The sequence below is a fragment of the Herpailurus yagouaroundi genome, unplaced genomic scaffold (genome assembly GCF_014898765.1).
Source record: "Herpailurus yagouaroundi ecotype Mexico unplaced genomic scaffold, PumYag 183, whole genome shotgun sequence".
Lineage (NCBI taxonomy): Eukaryota > Metazoa > Chordata > Mammalia > Carnivora > Felidae > Herpailurus > Herpailurus yagouaroundi.
In genome coordinates, this window is record NW_024412414.1 from 16,522,806 (window position 1) to 16,540,853 (window position 18,048).

General features: G+C 47.2%; 2 long non-coding RNA genes across 4 annotated transcripts in view; one reads left to right on the plus strand and one right to left on the minus strand.

Annotated features, from left to right (window-relative positions):
- The window catches only part of LOC121041357 (uncharacterized), a 61,674-nt gene that overhangs the window by 35,439 nt on the left and 8,187 nt on the right, over nt 1-18,048 (minus strand). The window lies entirely within an intron of this gene.
- Nucleotides 12,053-18,048, plus strand: part of LOC121041358 (uncharacterized) — a 151,970-nt gene continuing 145,974 nt past the window's right edge. Inside the window, exon 1 of the long non-coding RNA XR_005795704.1 lies at nt 12,053-12,727. This is a non-coding gene — a long non-coding RNA (uncharacterized LOC121041358). The remainder of the gene's footprint in view (nt 12,728-18,048) is intronic.

Genomic DNA, 18,048 nt, shown 5'->3' on the forward strand with positions numbered 1-18,048 from the left:
CGCCCAACCGACTGCGCCACCCAGGCGCCCCCCTTCTTGTGATGGTTTTATTTTCAGGCTCCTCATGATGCCAAGATGGCTGTCACAACTCTTACCTAGGACACTTTCAGTGAGTAAGTACCTCTTCCTAGCAACTAACGTAATATTCTCAGGACTAATTCTGATTGGCTTGGCTTGAGTAGTATGCTTATCCCTGAACCAGTCACTGTAGTCCAAAGGGCTTGGTGTTTTCTGATTAGCTAGTGTCACACACATAGCACATTGTCCACCCCAAAGCCATTCCCTCCTCTTCCTTGCTAAGAAAAACCCATCAGGTATAAAGCAGGTGGGCGAGATGCTCAGGAAAAGTCACCTCCTCAATCCAAGAAACCGTTTACAGTAATCCTGTCTTCTTGGCGATGATTTGTTTAAAAGCGTGCACTGACCCACTTTGGCAAAGAGGACGTGATGCAAAGTGTATTGGAGGCCTCCAGGAGAAATCTTCCTTGCTCTGAAGTTAGATCTGTAGGTGGTGCTACCTTCTTTCCATCCCTTCTTGCCTTTGGGTATTGTGAGAGGGTGGGAAGTTTGGAGCTGCTGCAGGCTTATTGCAACCATGAGGTGAGATATTGCTGAAATATTGGGGATGAAAGAGTGGAAAATGTCTGCTCTTGGCTTCTGTGGTGTTTCACTTCTACTGGCCTGCACCTGTGATTTTTTTTTTTGAAGGACTGTCCACAGGCTTTTGGAGCTACTTTGCCTGCTCTTGTAGAGCACCAGGTTGCCTGGGATTTGTGTTCCTAGGAGGGCAGACCATACCAATAACTGATGCAGAGGTGTGAAAGCCTGGCTCCCCTGCTTTGACTTGGGACAAATCCTGAGGCGTACTTTTCACTGCGGAGCTCCCTTCAGGACCAAGCCGAGGCTTGGACTTGCTTGAAATCAACCTTCACTTGGCAACTTCTTCTTCCCTGTCCTACCCTCCCTCCATATCTCCCCACCAGATGCCCCCTGGGAGCATTTTCTTAATCAATCGCATGCACACAAATCGTTAGCTCCTTCTGGGGGACCTGTCGTATCACCAGGGCTTACACATCACAGCTGCTCTGTAAATATTTGTTGCCTGAGTGAATGAATACATGAATGGATGAACAAGCTGGGGAAATCACAGGCAGGTGGAATCCGAACAGGTTATTATACTAATTACAGGCTGTCTACTTTTTTTCCCTTTGCTCTGTGAAACAGGTTGGCCCCTTGGGGAATTTCCCCAAAGCTTTTGAAGCGGACAGGGTGTCTTCTCAACAGGCTCATATGCTTCCTAATTGGGCAGTCCATTAGAAGGTGAGGTCATCTCCCCAGGGAAGGAGGAGAGGCCGTATCACTCAGGATGGGGGTGGGGGGGTCCTGGGGCGGGGACAAAACCTTCGTCAACATCTGCAGTGTCTGTCGTTACTGGAGCAGCCGGAGGGAATGACCATTCTGGAATGAATCAACTAAACCTTTGACCTGAACTCCAGTTTAATTCACTCTTTCCCCTCCATTAGCTGGTGTAAGGGATGAGGGAGGCAGAAGGGGAAGGATAACATATTTTATTTTTATGGCATTTTTATTCCAAATGACCCACTGGGTCAAACCCACTCTTCTTTCATGAATTATACATTAGAGGAATCCTTTTGTTTTTCTAATGGCTTTAGCTGAGTTCACCCTCTAGAAAGATATTTAAACAAAATCAGGAATTTCAATTAAAGAGTTCACCTCTTGCCATATCAACTGACATGGTTTTGATTGGGGCGTCCCATAAATGAATCTCCATTAATAGAATTTTCAAGCTTCCTAGGGTGTTAGAAATCATCCAGCCCCATCACCTTATTTTATACATGGGAAGACTAAGAACCCAGAGATGGGAAATGACATGCCCAAGTTTGCACAGCCAGTGCATATCAACAGCTATTAAAAGACAGAAATGGCGGTATATTTTACTCTCTATTTCTCAGCTAGTATTCTTTTCTGCAAGTAAGCCTAGAGAAGTAATATAGTTGCCATGGCTGCAAAAAAAATTGCTCCAAAACCTCGTGGCATAAAGCAGTCACTTGCTATGCTCATAGATTCTGTGGATTGGGCCCTTGACAGAGCACAATGAGGATGGCTTCTTCCTGCTCCATGGTGTCAAGGAACTCAGCTGGAAGAGCCAAGGGCTTGAGTTCATCTAAAGACTCGTTCATTCACATGAGTAGAGGTTGATGCTGTCTGTCGGTTGAGACTATTATAGGTTGGAACGTCCATACGTGGCCTCTCCATGGGCTCAGGACTTCCTTACAAACATGGTGGATGGGGTTCCAAAGGAAGAGTTGAGAGATGAGGCGATGGGGGGAGAGATACATATATTAATTGGTGGAAACTGTGTTGCCTTTGATGGACCAGAAAGTCACTCTGTGTTACTTCTACAACATTCTATTGGTCAAAGCAGTTCCAAAGTCCACCTAGTTTTAAGAGGAGAAGGTAGACCCCACATCTCAATAGAGGAGTGTCAGTTACATTGTGAGAGAGTATACTGAAGGGGGTATATATTGGTGCAGCCATGTTTGGAAAATTTGCTTTGCTACAAGAGGGTTAGGGCTAGTACACATTACATTTTGCTGAACTGTTTATTTAGGATCTGTTTTGTCTGCTAGATTATAATTTCCTAAGGGGCAAGATGTGTGTCTGTCTTGTTTGCTCAGTGACCACCACGGCTGTAGCTGACTCAAGGTAAGAACTTAATACATTTTTGTTTGGAAAGTGAGTGTCAAAAAGAAAGTGTTTAGTGGCTAAAAATAGACACATAGATTTCCCTTCTCCTCTTGTGAACTTTCCTTTTCATCAAGAACTTGAGTACCATCACCATCTTCTCTAAAGAGTTGATTGATTGGTTGATTGATTCATTCATTCGTTCATTCATTCGTGTTTGGGGACTTGCGGAAAAGGTACATAACTAAGTCTTGGACCACTCTACTGGTCTAGAAGTGGTCCTGGAGGGAGTGATAGCTGGCAGAGGCGACCTGGACGATGAGCGAGAGGAAGCTGAGTGAAGAGTCAGGAGGAAGGGTGCTCCAGGCAGAGGGAACAGCCTATGCAAATTGGAGGTAGGTCATTCGGTGTGGCAGGCATGTCGAATTTGAGAGAAGAGTGGAAAAAGGTAAGTGAGCCTAGAGGAACAAGCAGGGCCTGGGTTCAAATTTGTGTTTAGAAGGACATGTCTGAGTGCAGAGTGGATGATGGATTGGAGTGGGACAAGTTGGGAGGCTAGTTGGGACACTGTTGGCAGAAATTCTGATATAAGATGATGGGGCCAGACTCTCAGTGGGGATGGTGAGAAGTGGGTGGATATTTCCAAGGAGTTCCAACCGATTAAATGGATGTGAGCGTGAGAGAGGTGTTGGTCTAGTTCGTGGTCTCTGGGTTAGGCAAGTGGGTGGCTGGTGGTACTAGACCCCAAGTCAAGGCACACTAGGCAAGGAGTAGCCTTGGGGGATGGCTGTGAGGAGTATTTTGGACATGATGAGTCTAAGATGCTAGGGGGATCACCTGGTGAAGTTTCCAGGAGGCACTTGAATTCACAAAACCAAGACTCAGAAGAGTGGTCTGAGCCGCGACTCTGGACTGGGGTGGATAAGGGGATGGAAACAGAAGCCACAACAGTGCATGTGTTCTCAGTGGGCGAATGAGCAAACAGAGGAGCAAAGAGCCATGGAGAAAGCAGTTGTCAAGAGGGTGGCAGTCAGTGGTACCCAGTCATTTGAGAAATCACGGAAGGAAAGGAGGACATTGGCCACAGGATTGAACAAAAGAAAAGTCATTGGCAACTTTCACGAGGACAGTCCCCCCTGAGAGAGACAGGAAGAAACCAGATGACAGAGTTGTGGGAGAAAGAGAGGGTGAGAGTGATGAATGAATGAATGCGTGAATGAATAGCTTTCTAGTAAAGCCTTTACTTTCCTCCTTCCAGGTCTGGTAATTCTGGAAACACTGGGTTGGATTTGTCAAATGAATTCCTAAAGGAGAGCCAGGAAGGATCTTTTCCATTCAGCTCTCTCTGTCCCAGAAAATAACCTATGTGTGGGTTGTCCTTGGCTTGCCTCCCTAGCAACCAGCATTTGTATTTAAATTCTTGGGGGAGGGGTGCTCTCATTTTTCAGCTATCAACACAGTTCTGTGGTCACATCTGTTGTTTTTGTCTGCACAATAGCCATTTACCATCATTTGGCTAATAGCATCCCAATCTGGGGAGGGCTGACCCCTTATCCTTGGTTCCACGGGTGGCACATGTCCCAAGCCCAATCGATAAGACTCAGACCTGAGATTTTTTGGAAACTCTGGGGAAAGAGAAGCACTCTTTAGACAGGGGTGGTTTCCACTGGAGAGAGCTTGCCAGCACAGAGGAAAGCAAATCCAGGGCCACAGAGAGAAAAAACAATCTTGATGACAATTCTTGGATTTCTGGATCCAGCCGTGCCTGAAAACTTTGAATCCCTGGATTTTTCAGTTACCTGAGCCAGTAAATTCTCCCCCTCTTTTTTTTTTTTTTTTTTTTTGGTCAGAATGGCCTGTATAAGTTCTAATGCTGAATGAGTGGTCCCAATAGGAGTAAACTGCCAAGACATAGACGCCTCAGGGTGGGTTGGTGGAAGAGGGTTTACTTGATTTCCTCTCAGGCATTTCACTGGACATTTCACTCACCAAGTTGCTCCTGCCAGAGGAATGTCCCCTTCATTTTTGCAATCATCCCTTTCACTGTCTCGACGTGTATTCCTACCTTTTTGCTAACCCATCCATGCTCAAAGACGTTTACCTGAAATGCACAGATCCTCTTTCACCCCCAGAGGCAACACACATGCTTATTATTTGTAACAGGAAATGCTCCCAAGAGCCCAAGTTGGGAGATGGGGCATTTGTGGGGACCCCATCAGTGTGCACTGCACTTGCTGACAGCCAGTGCCAGATTCCATGTCCCCCGCCCTCTGGCCCCACCACCCCATGTGTACAACAAGCACTGCAACGGTACAAACTCGTGTTCATTTGTTCAGAACATGAATTAATCATGCCAGGGAGATTCCCGGCCGCTGGACCACATTTTGCTGTGTTAGCAATAAACATCCCTTCATCCTGTCAACACAACCAGAAGGGAAAACAGAGGTCCAGAAGCCTCCGAGGTGATGAGGGTACCCAGTGGGTCACCCATGGCAGAGGGAGGGAGTGACACATTCCTTATTTTTTCCACCTCCCTCCCTATATCAGCTGTTATCTTGGTTTCCTTCTTTTTGCTTCTGAGTATACTTCCCACCTGAAGTCTTCAGTTCCATGGATCTCGTATTTTCTGTCCAGCCTCCAGGCTGACAGCTTGCCATTGGCAGAGACCCATAGCATGACATCTCCTGGAGAGGGTGGGGCTTGCATGTTTCGGTGCTGGGCTTGCCAGAATCGCCCTGCGTTATTTCCTATCCCTGCTCATTTGGAATTAGCAGACTTAGATGGGTTCCTCCCTCTTCCTCCCTCTTTTCTTTCCTTCCTCCCTCTGACTCACTGTACTTACCTCCTTCTGTCCCCTTTCTTCCCTTCTCCTCCTCCTCTCCCTTCCTCCATCTCCTTCCCTCCTCCTCTTATACCTTCATCTCTTCCTCTCTCTCTTCCTCCCCCCTTAACCTTCCCTCTTTCCCTGACCCCTATATACTCTTCCTATCTGTTCATCTTCCCTACTCTCTTTCCTTCTTTTCTTGCTTCTTGTTCCTTTTTCTCCCCTTCCTCCTCTCCCCACGACTTTCACCCTGTGGTTCCAATGCAATGAGAACGAAGGGAATAATACTGAAAAGCAGCCAGGCTCAGCCAATAAATCCTCTAATGCTTGTAATAGTTTCATGTTCTTCACATTCATCCTAGTTTAAGAGTTTAATCAACATCTTGGAATACTTGTGATTTACTCCGTGAGCTTTAATTTGAGGCATGGCAATCCCTCCCTGCCCCCCCCATCCTCCCTGCTTCCTTTCCTTCCTCCTTCTCTCTCTCCCTCCTCCCTTCCTTCTTTCCTTCCTTCCTCCCTTCCCCCTCCCTCTTTCCCTCCCTCTCTTCTTTCCCTTGCTCCCTCTCTCTTCCTTCTCTCTTCCTTTACCTCTCCCTTCCTTCCTCCCTCCCTTCCTCCCTTCCTTCCCCACTCTCTTTTTTCCTTCCTTCCTCCCTCCTTTCCTTCCTCCCTCCCTTCCTTCCCCACTCTCTTTTTTCCTTCCTTCCTTCCTTCCTTCCTTCCTTCCTTCCTTCCTTCCTTCCATTTATTCAATAAATGCTTTCTAAGGGTCTATTTTGGGTCAAGCCCTGGGCTAAGTGCTAGACATAATGAATAGAAACAGGGACATTATCCTTGCTCTGATGAGTTTACAGTCTGGTGTGAGAGGCAGATTTTCACTACAGGTCCCACATGAATGTATTCTCATGACTTCAATGAAAGCTCTAGACTCCCATGGGGACCTAGGCAGAGGAAGTGACCCCAGCAATGGAGGTGTGGAGGCTTCCTTGAGGAGCCGATGTGAAGGATGAGTTTTCTAGGCAGAGAGAAGAGGAATGAACACACCAAGTAGAGGGAACAGAATATGCAAAGGTCTTGGGGTGGGAGGAAGAAGGGCACTTTCACAGAATTTGACAGGAATAGTGTGGCTGAGACAGGGAGTGGAAAAAATGAGCCAGAGGTTGACAGGGGTCAGATGTTCAGAGCTCTTATCTGAGGTGAGAGTTTGGATCTTTACTCCAAAAGCAAGGGGATATTATAGAACAGTTTCATCTGGAGGCGGAGATGGTCATAGTCAGTTTGGCTGTTGATGCAGTCAAGGTCAGGACAGGAGATACTTTGGGTGAGCCTTCTCTAGCCCCAGGTGAACTAGGGAGGCTGGGAAAAAGCAGATTGTGTCAGATGCAGAATTAGTCCTAGGGCCTGGATTGGCATCAGGTAACTGCTCTGGCTTCCGCAAGGGAGATCATCTTGCCTGCAGATCTCCTGTATGGGTCAGAGGACCCTGTGGGATGAGGAAGGTGGAAGGAGCATGGCTAAGAACTTTGGCCTTGGAGTCCGCCAGATATCCCTTTGCTGTTTACCAGCTATGAGACCCCAGGCAGGGGTTTGCAGCTGTTCTGAGCCTGTTTCCTCATCTGTAAAGTGATGATGATGATGATGATCATAAATGTGCTTTTCGTCTGCCTATCATCCCTTTTTCATGCTAAGTAGGAAATTGCCATTGCATGTGGTTCTGGTTGGACTGGCAATTACTGTGCCCCATCTACCCATTGGACATGTGTTCCAGACCTAACTAATCATTGTGCCCCATGGCCCTGTCCCCAGGGATCGGCATAAAGAAGTGGCCTAAGTAGGGCCAATCAGAGACCTGCCATGGGATCTGATATGGGGCTGTTGGCAAAGAGAGCCTCTCTTGGTTTTAGATTATTAAAGCATAGGCTTGAGCTACTGGTGTCCAGGTTTCCTGGGGGAACAAAAATCAGGGAGATGACTAGGGGAGGAAGAGAAGGAGAGAGAATAAGGGGTAGAAGGGGAGAATAAGAGAAAGAAAGAACTCCATACCCTAGATACAATAGTCCCTGAAGCCTAGGACACCCCTTGCACTTCTCAGTTAATGAATCCATCAATGCCCATTCTGGCTTATGCCAGTTTGAGTTGGGTTTTGTCACTCGCAATGGATGTGTTGTGCCCAATGCATGACGTTACTAGGTTATTGTGAGGGCTAATTTAGCTGAAGCGCTAAAAGCAAATGTAAAGTGCTCAGCATGCAAAGTGCTCAGTAATCACTCACTGGGATTTTTGTTCTGGTAACAATTCATAGCTGTAAGATACATTACTAGAGTATATACTGCTTCTTACCTGTGGGGGGTGGGTGGTGGCCTCATGTGGCTCCACAGAGGGCCATGTGCCACCTTAGCGATCCTGTGTAGAAGCCTCAGATAGTGACCTGAGTCCCCCTTCCCTACCTCTCCTTCTCCCTCCGAAATTTATGACTGCTGTGTCCCTTGGGGCTTTCTTGAAGTGATGGCGGCAGCAAGAAGAGAACAAATGACCTGAAGGATGTGACTATGTTTATATCCAACTCAAGAAATTCGTTCCCCTTCTACTTCAGAGCAGCTGATTTCCCATGATCTTTTTAATGAAATGTATCAGTTATCTATTGCTGCGTAACAAAGCCCAAACTTAGCAGCTGAAAGCAACCAGAGATGTATTATCTTGTGGCTTATGTGGGTCAGGGATGCAGGGATAGCTTTGCTGGGCAGTTTTAACTCAAGGGTGCTCTGTGAAGCAGAAGTCAAACCAGTGGTCAGGGCTGCTGTCATCTGAAGGCTTGAGTGGTGCTGGAGGATCCACTTACAAGATGGCCCTACTCTACTCATGTGGCTGTTGGAAGAAGACTTTAGGTCCTCCCCACAGAGCTGCTTGAGTGTCCTCATGATATGGCAGCTGGCTTCCCCCAGATTGAGTGATCCAAGAGAGAGGAAGATGGAAGCAATAGTTTTAGGACCTCATCTTTGAAGTCACAAATGTCATTTCTGCAATATTCTTCTGATTATACAGTTCATCCCTGTTCAGGGTGGGAGAGGGTGCCCAAAGTTGTGAATACTGGGAGGCAGGGGACATTGGGGGCCATCTTGAAGGCTGGCTGCCACAGCTGTGGTGTGGTGTTTTTTAAAAAAAATTTTTTTAAGCTTTATTTATTTTTGAGAGAGAGAAAAAGACAGAGCATGAGTGGGGGAGGAACAGAGAGAGGGAGACACAGAATCTGAAGCAGCCTCCAGGCTCCGAGCTGTCAGCACAGAGCCCGACGCAGGACTTGAACTCATGAACCACGAGATCGTGACCTGAGCCGAAGTCAGACACCCAACTGACTGAGCCACCCAGGTGCCCCTGTGGTTTGGTATTTTTCAAGGTCATTAAAGTTTCTTCTTAGTCTGATGGGAATTCTCTTCCTCAAAGAGGTCTTTGGATGCCCAAGATAACACGGTGTCTTTAAGGCACCAAAACACCCCCTCTAACAACTTGTTCTTGAAAAAGCTTTTTACAGAGCTTGCGAAGAGCTCCTTCAACTAGTGAAATGACTAAACTAATTTGCTGGTCTGTAATTTCCTGGCATGCCTGGAGATTTCCTAATAAATACTAGCTTCAGGATGGCAACCTGCCAGCATTAGGGCCTTCTCCTGAGCGACAAACAGGGGATGTGAAAAGCATCTTGGAGGGTTGGGAAGGCTGGTGCATTGCAGGGAGAGAGCACAGGACCTGGAGGCTGGATGTTTGGTTTTGAAAGCTGACCCTGCCTCTTACCTACTGTAACACCTACCATACCTACCAATACCTATCATATTTCAAGAAAAATACTTGCCTCTCTGTGCCTCAGTTTCTCCCTCTCGGAAGAATGGTGACAACCCTGATTTTCCCTGACCCACGTGGCTATTACGAGGTTTGAGTGAAGTGATGTAGCATTTTAAGAGGGAGGCCCATGAACACTAGCACTAAGGGCTGTTAACCTCAAAGAGGATTCTGTGCCGAAGTGAGTGTGGAGGACTGTATTGGAACAGTCCAACTGTTTTCCATTTCCCTTGACTCCAGGCAGGGCCAGAGCATGGCTGTGCTGGCAGAGCAGCCACACAGGCTTCTTACATTTGGGGTTTCATGCCCTGCAGCTGCGGTCTTGAAATTCTTCATAATTTTATCTTTGAAGTTGTGTTTTGTAAGTGAAGTTTGAGGGGACAATAGAGCATGTGCCGGAGGCTTGGCGTCTCAACTTTCAAGAGTGTGCCTCTTACTGTCTCCTAAACGGTGAGCTCGTAGCTGCCGTCCTCCCTCCCCTGGCTCCCCGTTCTCTGCCCTGCCCAGTAACCGTGTCATCAGGGTACCCAGATCATGGAGCTCAGGACCGTGACTGGTTGGCATTGGCAGGGGGCAAGGGAGGGGGACCCGATTCTGCTGCCACCCTCTGTCCCCCACAGAGGCCTGGGCATGTGTGAAGGGAGGGCTAGGGTCAGTGCCCATCTCGTGATGTCACAGGGCAGGGAAAGGAGGCAGCTATCCCAGTGCTGGGCTGGAAGCACCATGGCACATTTAGCAGGAAACCTGGTGGAGGCCTACTTCTGACCCAGGTACCAAGGAGGTTGTAATTCCTTGGGGATCACCCAACTGCTCTGTGTTGGGACGCCATGGGAAGAGGCGATTAGCTTCCCCACCACCAACTAGGGCTCTGCATTATCATATTTTGTAGCTGATCCTCCTGCGGAACTTGTCAGATCCTTTAATATAGGAGAGACTAACCTGTAGTGGGTCAGAGTGCAGACTTGAGAGCTGGACTGTCTGGTTCTGGGTTCTGGCTCTACTCCTTACCAGTGTTGTCACCTTGGCCCATTTTCCTAACCTTTCTGTGTTTATGTTTCCTCATCTCTGAAATAATGATCATGTGGTTCCTACCTCCTAGGTTTCTGTGAACGTTAAATGAGGAGACAAAGCATCTAGACTAGCCCTCCCCATGTAGTGAATATTAGCCCAAGAATTTGATGCTTCCTTCTCCTGAAGGACTGCAAAGTTCCTGGGGCAGGAACGCCATCCGTAACAGGCTGCAGCACCACACGTCAACAGACTCAATGAATACTTGTTGAATGAACGGATCTCCAAGAGGAGCCTCCCATAGAGTACCCACCCCGTCCCCTTTTATTCCAGAGAATCTTACGCGATCAGCAGTCCAGTCTCAAAGGACATGGAGACACAGCATCTTGTCCCTGTTCATTCACGGTCTCCTGACAGTGGGGAAGGAGCACGCAGACACCCCAGAGGCTCTCACCAGCCTCCTGTCTGGGCCCATCTATCCTGCTGGGAATAGCTTTTCTAGACCCCCCAGAGGCCACGCGATAACTCACTCCTTCTCCCCAGCCTCTCTGCCCTTAATTGGGCCAATCTGTCTGCCTGACACCCTGCTCTGGTTCGTTTTCTTCACAAAGCCGTCTCTTGTCAGTTGACAGATTTTCAACTGTCTTGAGCACATTTTTCAATTTGTGCTCTTCCAGTAATTTCCCAACCAGGTTTCTCTTTTTAAAGCTACTTAATTTTATAATTTCTAAATGATTTTCCTCACCTGCCATGATTCTTCTCCACCCCCGCTCCTTGGCTTTTTTTCCGGTGACTTGCATTTCCTCAGCCCTGAAGCCATGCAGGTGTGTGGGGGACCCTTTAAGGAAGCCTGATTTTTTTTCAGCTATAGGGAGGATTACTGTCTTAAGCTTTTTGGGTTCCTCCAAAGGCTGGCCGTGAGCTAAGGGCATGGGTACAGCAGTTCGTTTGGGAAGTGATCCAGGAAGCAGGAATGAGGGGGCAATGAGAGAGAGAAGGAAGAAGAGCTGAGAACATGCCTTATTTTCTGGTTACCCACTGGGTAATGTGCAGGGAACCGTAGACATGGAATGCACTTTGCATTGTCCCACGAGAGGGAGAGGAGAATGACTGCCACTCCCCGCCCCCACTGGAGGGTTGTCCCTGGGAAAATTAACTTCCTTGAACTTCTGTTGGTGCCTGGGCACCTAAGCGGCCTCTCCTGGCTTTGGAGAAAAGTGTGGTTAGTGCTAGACCTTAGAAACAGCCGTTGAACATTTCATCAGAGCTCATGTGCCACAGAAGTTTTCTACAGACAGTTACACATTCGAGACTCCTCGGAGCTGGAATTGTCTCCTTGAAGGAGTGGACTCCTTCATTTTCCCCTTTTTTTTTTTACTTTTTTTTTTTTTTAATGTTTATGTATTTTTGAGAGAGAGAGAGAGCATGAGCAGGGTAGGGGCAGAGAGAGAAGGAGACATAGAATCCAAAGCAGGCTCCAGACTCTGAGCTGTCAGCAAAGAGGCCAACAGGGGGCTTGAACCCACAAACCATGAGATCATGACCTGAGAAGAAGTCAGACGCTTAACCGACTGAGCTACCCAGGTGCTCCTTTTCGTCTTCTTTTTAAGCCTCTGATTATGAAGGTGTTTTGCTGCCTTCAGGGCAGGCCCAAGCCAGTTGGGGCCCCTATGGGAGGGACTGTTGGGTCCCCAGTAAGAAAGGGACATTCAGCCAGGCAGTTCTACAGTGTGTTTCCATCTCTGGGGATCAGTCTCCTGAGAGGAGGGTGTTGATGTTTTCAGATAAGAAAGGAATGCATCTCCCTGTGACTCCCAGGGCCCATGACTGCATTTGGGTGGTGTCTGAATTGCAAAATTAATGAAAGGCACACTACTCCATGTATTGACACGTCTGAAGATGATGAGGCACGAACGTGAATTGCATCTGTCTCCTCCCCACGTCCCCTGATGACATGCTGAGTGGATCCCATAGGTTGCTGCTCTAGTTGGATATAGAAAGGTCCAGTTTTATCTCTTGTTTCATTTCCTCCCTCTGCCCTGCACAGGTTTGACTCGGCCCGAGGGGTTTGAAGTGAAGAGAGAACTTGGTCTGTCTGAAGGATCCCTTCTCCTCCTCCCCCTTCTTTCTCCCCTCCTCTCTCCTCAGGCAACCCCAGGAACATCACTGACACTGTGGCACAGCCCTGGGATGGCCTGCACACAGAAGATGACGTGAGGGTGTTCCATGGAGTATGCGGCAGCCCTGTGTGCTGGGACAGAAAAAAGGGACTGGAGAAAAGGAACACGTTTGTTTTTACTCAACCAGAACTGCGCGAGTCCTCTCTCAGCGAATACTGGTTCGTCTGCACGCATGGTGAGCTCCAAATGACTCCATTTGTGACTTTTTTGAAGTGCATTTGGGGGTGTGTGGGCAGAGAGGGATGTGGGGGGCTTCTCCTCAATGTGCAGGGCCCCAACATTGGAGAACCACCTTTGCTTGACCTCCTCCTCCTTCCCCTTCATCAGGAACACCCCCCTCTGCCCCCAGCCACTAGCTTCTGGGGTCTTCTTGCCTGGGGGCCACCTTCCTGGTTGAGACTCAAGTCTGTGGGGTCCTCTTCACCAAAGGAGGTTCCCTGCCTCGTCACCCTTAGTGGTAGGGGGGTTGACTGCACCCTTTCTCCACCTCACTCTCTCCAGTTATCTCCCGGCCCGTCTTGAATAGGTCTGAAATGGCTGTTGTTCATGGGTCTCCAACCAGGAAATGAGGCCCCTGGCTCCCCTTGAGAGCACCCTCAATCTCTATAAGCTACTCTGTTGGAGCGTTCTTCCCTTGGCTTGATGAAGGAGACACACTCCCCTCCTCCAGAAGTCACAGTCCTTCTTGGATTCCCCATATCTGTTTGTACAAGGTGGAGAGAAGGAAGGAAGGAAGGGAGGGAGGGAGGGAGGGAGGATGGAAGGAAGGAAGGAAGGAAGGAAGGAAGGAAGGAAGGAAGGAAGGATGGAAGGGAGGGAGGAAGGAAGGAAGGAAGGAAGGAAGGAAGGGAGGGAGGATAGAAGGAAGGAAGGAATATTAGCCAATTGGGGCATCTTTTAATATGCCTGGATGCACTTCTGGGCTCTTTCTGGCTCTCCTTAGGAAAGAGGTTCCTCTTGTATTGGGAAAAGCTTTATTTTTTACATTTGCTAATCTGGAAATGAAGGTTGGCATTTCTTTCTGTTCACAATTATATTAGTAGTGCCTATGACTTTGTCATTACATTGAAATACATTGATATGTGAAAATGACATTTTGTGCTCATCTCTATTTAAAAATTACAGTAGTAATTAGACCCACTGCTGGATCTTATTTTCTAATGTGTTAGTAACAGAGCACGGCTAATACTGTATCATAAATTTGGTTAGTATTTTGATAGCCATAAAACTGACTTTCTCTGTTATCCTATGTATTTTATTTTGTGCATTTATAAACGATTATTCTGGCGTGCCTGGGTGGCTCAGTTGGTTAAGCCTCTGACTTCGGCTCAGGTCATGATCTCACGGATCGTGGGTTTGAGTCCCACGTCAGGCTCTGCGCTGACAGCTGGGAGTCTAGAGCCTGCTTCAGATTCTATGTCTCCCTCTCTCTCTGCCCCGCTGCATCTCACGCTCTGTCTCTCTCTCAAAAATGAATAAACATTAGAGTGAATGAATGAATGAATGAATAAATAAATAAATAAATAAATACAAACCATTATTCTAAAAAGGGAGCATCACTTGAATAGATGCCAACACAGAAAAGGTCAGAAGCCCTGCTCTGGAACATGTGGATTCTTTGTGCCTAATGTCTAGCTTTAGGGCTTTGCTAGAACTAGCATATTCCTTTAGATAATTTTCTACTCTGGCTTTCTTTTTAGCCAGGATCCTGTTGTCTCCAATCAGAGCCAATTATAGCTAGCATATTTTAAGTGCTTCCTCTGTGCAGGCACAGTCCAAAGCACTCTACATGCATTAGCTCATTTAATTTCCATTTTTTTATGGAGGCACAGAGAAATTGAGTGACTTGCCCACAGTCACACAGCTAATAAGTAAGTAGGGGAACTGGGATTTGAACCTGGACAGTCTGACTCTCCACGTTCTTAATCCTGTTGATTGCAAACTAGGTAAGAGATAGCTAGTTTTCCAAAAAGCCCATGTTCCTGGGTTTAAATAGTGTGGGCCTAGCTAATTCAGTCTTTATCACTACAGAGCAGCCAAAAAACCTTTTCAGCTCTCCAACAGAGAAATGCACATTGAATCGCAGTGCCCCCTGGCTTACATAGCACTTCTGACCACTCAATCTAGGGTCAAGCTGGTTCACAGAAATTTAAGACAAACCTTATTAGGTGCCCATAGTATGGCGAGCCCTCTGTCAGGTGCTGGGAAAAACGAGTAGAATAGGGATAGCTACCACCCATCTGGAACTCGTGCAAAATCAGGAGACACACCCAGTAGTTGTGTTGGAGGGGCATCTGGGTGAACATCCAACTCTTGATTTCGGTTCAGGTCATGATCCCAGGGTTGTGAGATCAAGCCTTGCATCGGGCTCCATGCTGAGCGTGGAGCCTGCTTGGAATTCTCCCTCCACTCCCCTCCCCCACTTGCACTCTTTCTCTCAAAAAAAAAAAAAAAAAGTTGTTTTGGAATAAAGAGAGCCAAGCTCTGGTGGAGGGTGTGGATACAGCCTCTTGGATGCTGTGGTGGAAGGGATTTTTCACAGGCTCAGGAAAGACTTCGGCTCTCTTCGGGCTCCCCACCCTGATGCCACAGTGAGCCCACCTTGCCTGGCTGAAGTGCCAGGGTTTCCTTTGGCCCTTCCTCTAAACTTCAGTCCTTGAAACTTAGATATCTCCCTCCCTCTTCCCTCAATATGCTCCCACGCGGCCACTTAGCTAATCTCAGAGCCCCATTCAAAGTCAGGGGTTAATGACTCCTGAATTTTAACAAGAGTTTTCAGGGCTGTAAAGCAGGGATCACAAACATGACCGTCTGAGGGTCAGGCAGATAACGTCAGTGAAGGAAGCAGGCCAGTATTTGCATGTTAAACATGCAGGAATATTCTTTACTTCCACAGAGATAGACTCTCACCTATTCTTTTCTGAAAAACATTGGCTTCTGGAACCATCTTTCCCTTTTCTTTTCACTTTTAATAAAGATCAAACACAGATAAATATTTCTTCACCAGGAGAAAAATCACAGTGCAGCATGGTGCTAAATGCTAACTATCACATGGAAACTAAGGGCACTAGTGATTCAGGCTGCCCCAGAAAGCAGATTCTGAGAGTAGGATTTGAGTGCAAGCTGTTTATTTGGAAGGTGATTCTGGGAAGTGTTGGGAGAGACCTGGGAACTGGGATAGGGAAAGGAAGGCAGCCAGTCAATAAAAGGTGCATTACGGAGTGACTTACCACTCTGGAACGCTGGGACTCAAACTCTAGGGGCCAATGGAAAGGTGCCCTCCAGCTATCCCATCTGAGGAATGGAGAGCTGTGATATTTATACATCAACTCCCATCAGTGGTTGATTGGAGTCTTTTGGGGGTGGTAGTACCTTCAGTCTCTAGCCCCTCTGGCTAGGCGGGCTCCAGGGGGCCAGAGAAAGCACTTAGGCAAAGGGACATAGGTTTTGGGTCTTAGAAGTCAGGTATCAGGCCCCAAACCGTCAAGACTCTGACAGGCATTGACCATGATGAATTGAAGCAAGCTAGCGCCTGAATTTTTCTAAGCAAGAATGTGGCCCAGGGTTGCCAGACCTTCTGATTTCTCAAGAAAAGCTGAACATTTAGGGTTTTTTGTGAAAGTGCTCAATTTCATAAATGCTGACAATAAATCTAAAATTTTTAATTATTAAAAGTGTTTATTTATTTTGAGAGAGAGAGAGGGAGTGTGAGCAGGGGAGGGACAGAATTAGAGAACCCCAAGCAGGCAGACATGGGGCTCAGTCTCACAAACCATGAGATCATGACCTGAGCCGAAATCAAGAGTTTGATGCTTAACCAACTGAGCCACCCAGATGCTGCAACAACAGATCTAAAATTTTAAAATACGTCATAAGAATCAACCAAAGCATGTCTGTGGGATGGATCTGGTTTACAAGTAGCCAGATTATGAAGTCTGATCTACCCTAAAGTGTAGGTGAGAACTTGGCTCCAGACCATTCTTGCTCAAGGCAAGCTCTAAAGATGAATTCCAATCAGGTAAGGTGGATTTTTAGTTAGGGAGTAGATTGTGAATTAGGGAGTGGAGTGAATTGATGTAATAAGAGACCACTTCCCCAAGAGAGTGTTTGTAACCAAACAGAAGTATGTTTCTTTCTCATGCAACAGACTGGAGGTAGGTAGATGGTCCCAGACAGCTCTGTTGCATGGGGCTGTCCAGAGACCCAGGTTCCTTCTATCTTGTTGCTCAAAGGGTTGTCTTCATCTATGTGGCCAAGGTCAGTTGACCAGCTCCTTATTCACATTCTAGCTAGTAGGGAAGGGAAAAGAGAAGCTCAGTCAGGCTCAGTAATTGCAAACTTCACTTTCTCTCACATCCCATTGGTGAAAACTTTGCCATATGGCCATCTGCAAGGGATACTCAGAAATGTAGTCTCTCTCTCTCTCTCTGTCTCTCTCTCTCTCTCTCATTGGCTGTATGTTCAACTTAAACTTCGTGTGTCTGTGGGAAATGTATTATTACAGAATTAGGGGAGCGTAATGTTAGGGGACAGTGAGTAACTTTTGCCACATCAATAGAAGGGTCTGGAAAAGAGGATGAAATTCAAGCCTGAGGTAGGATCTACCTGAGAGAGACTTTTTTTTCTCACAAGAATGATTTAAGTCTGGCTTTCCCCCCTTCTCTCTCTCTCTTTCTCTTTTTTTTTTTAACGTTTATTCATTTTTGAGGGAGAGAGAGAGAGAGAGAGAGAGAGTGGGGGAGGGGCAGAGAGAGAGAGGGAGACACAGAATCCGAAGGAGGCTCCAGGCTCTGTTAGCACAGTGCCCAATGCGGGGCTCCAACTCACAAACTGAAATCATGACCTGAGCTGAAGTCGGACGTTCAACTGACTGAGCCACCCAGGGGCCCCATCCCCATTAGCTCTCTTTGTTCTGTCTTGGTCAGTCATGAAACCTTAATAGAGAATTAGCTCAAACCTGGAAGAAGTCTGTTATAATGCGAAAGAAGCAAACATAATAAGTACCTAGTAGATACAAGGGGCTTTCACATATGTGATCCTATGTAAGCTTCACAATCACCCTATGAAGTCAATATTATCATCCCCCCATTTTGTAGAAGCAAAACTGAGGACAAAAGAAGCAGGTTGCCATTCAAGCTCTCTCACTAGGGTCAGGGTATGGGAACTGACCAATCAGAGTTGCCATCCAGGTTTGCCCCATCCCAGAAGTGAAGGGCCTTGGCCAGGATGTGAAATGAGGCGCATGTGACTGCAGAGCTCACATTCTTTGCTCTGCAATCTGATTTCCTTACGCCAGCTGCTTCCCCAGAGACAGCCACAGCAAATCTACTGGGTTGTTGAGAGGGTAAACAAACCGTGATGAATGAATCTCCTCTCCTAATATGAATGCCTTATTGTTGTTATTCTTCATGCCCTGACAGAGTATTTACAGCCTCTCCCGTTGCTCTACTTCTATCTAGTGGATTAAGCAAAGTCAGAACCCCGGGCCCTAGCAGA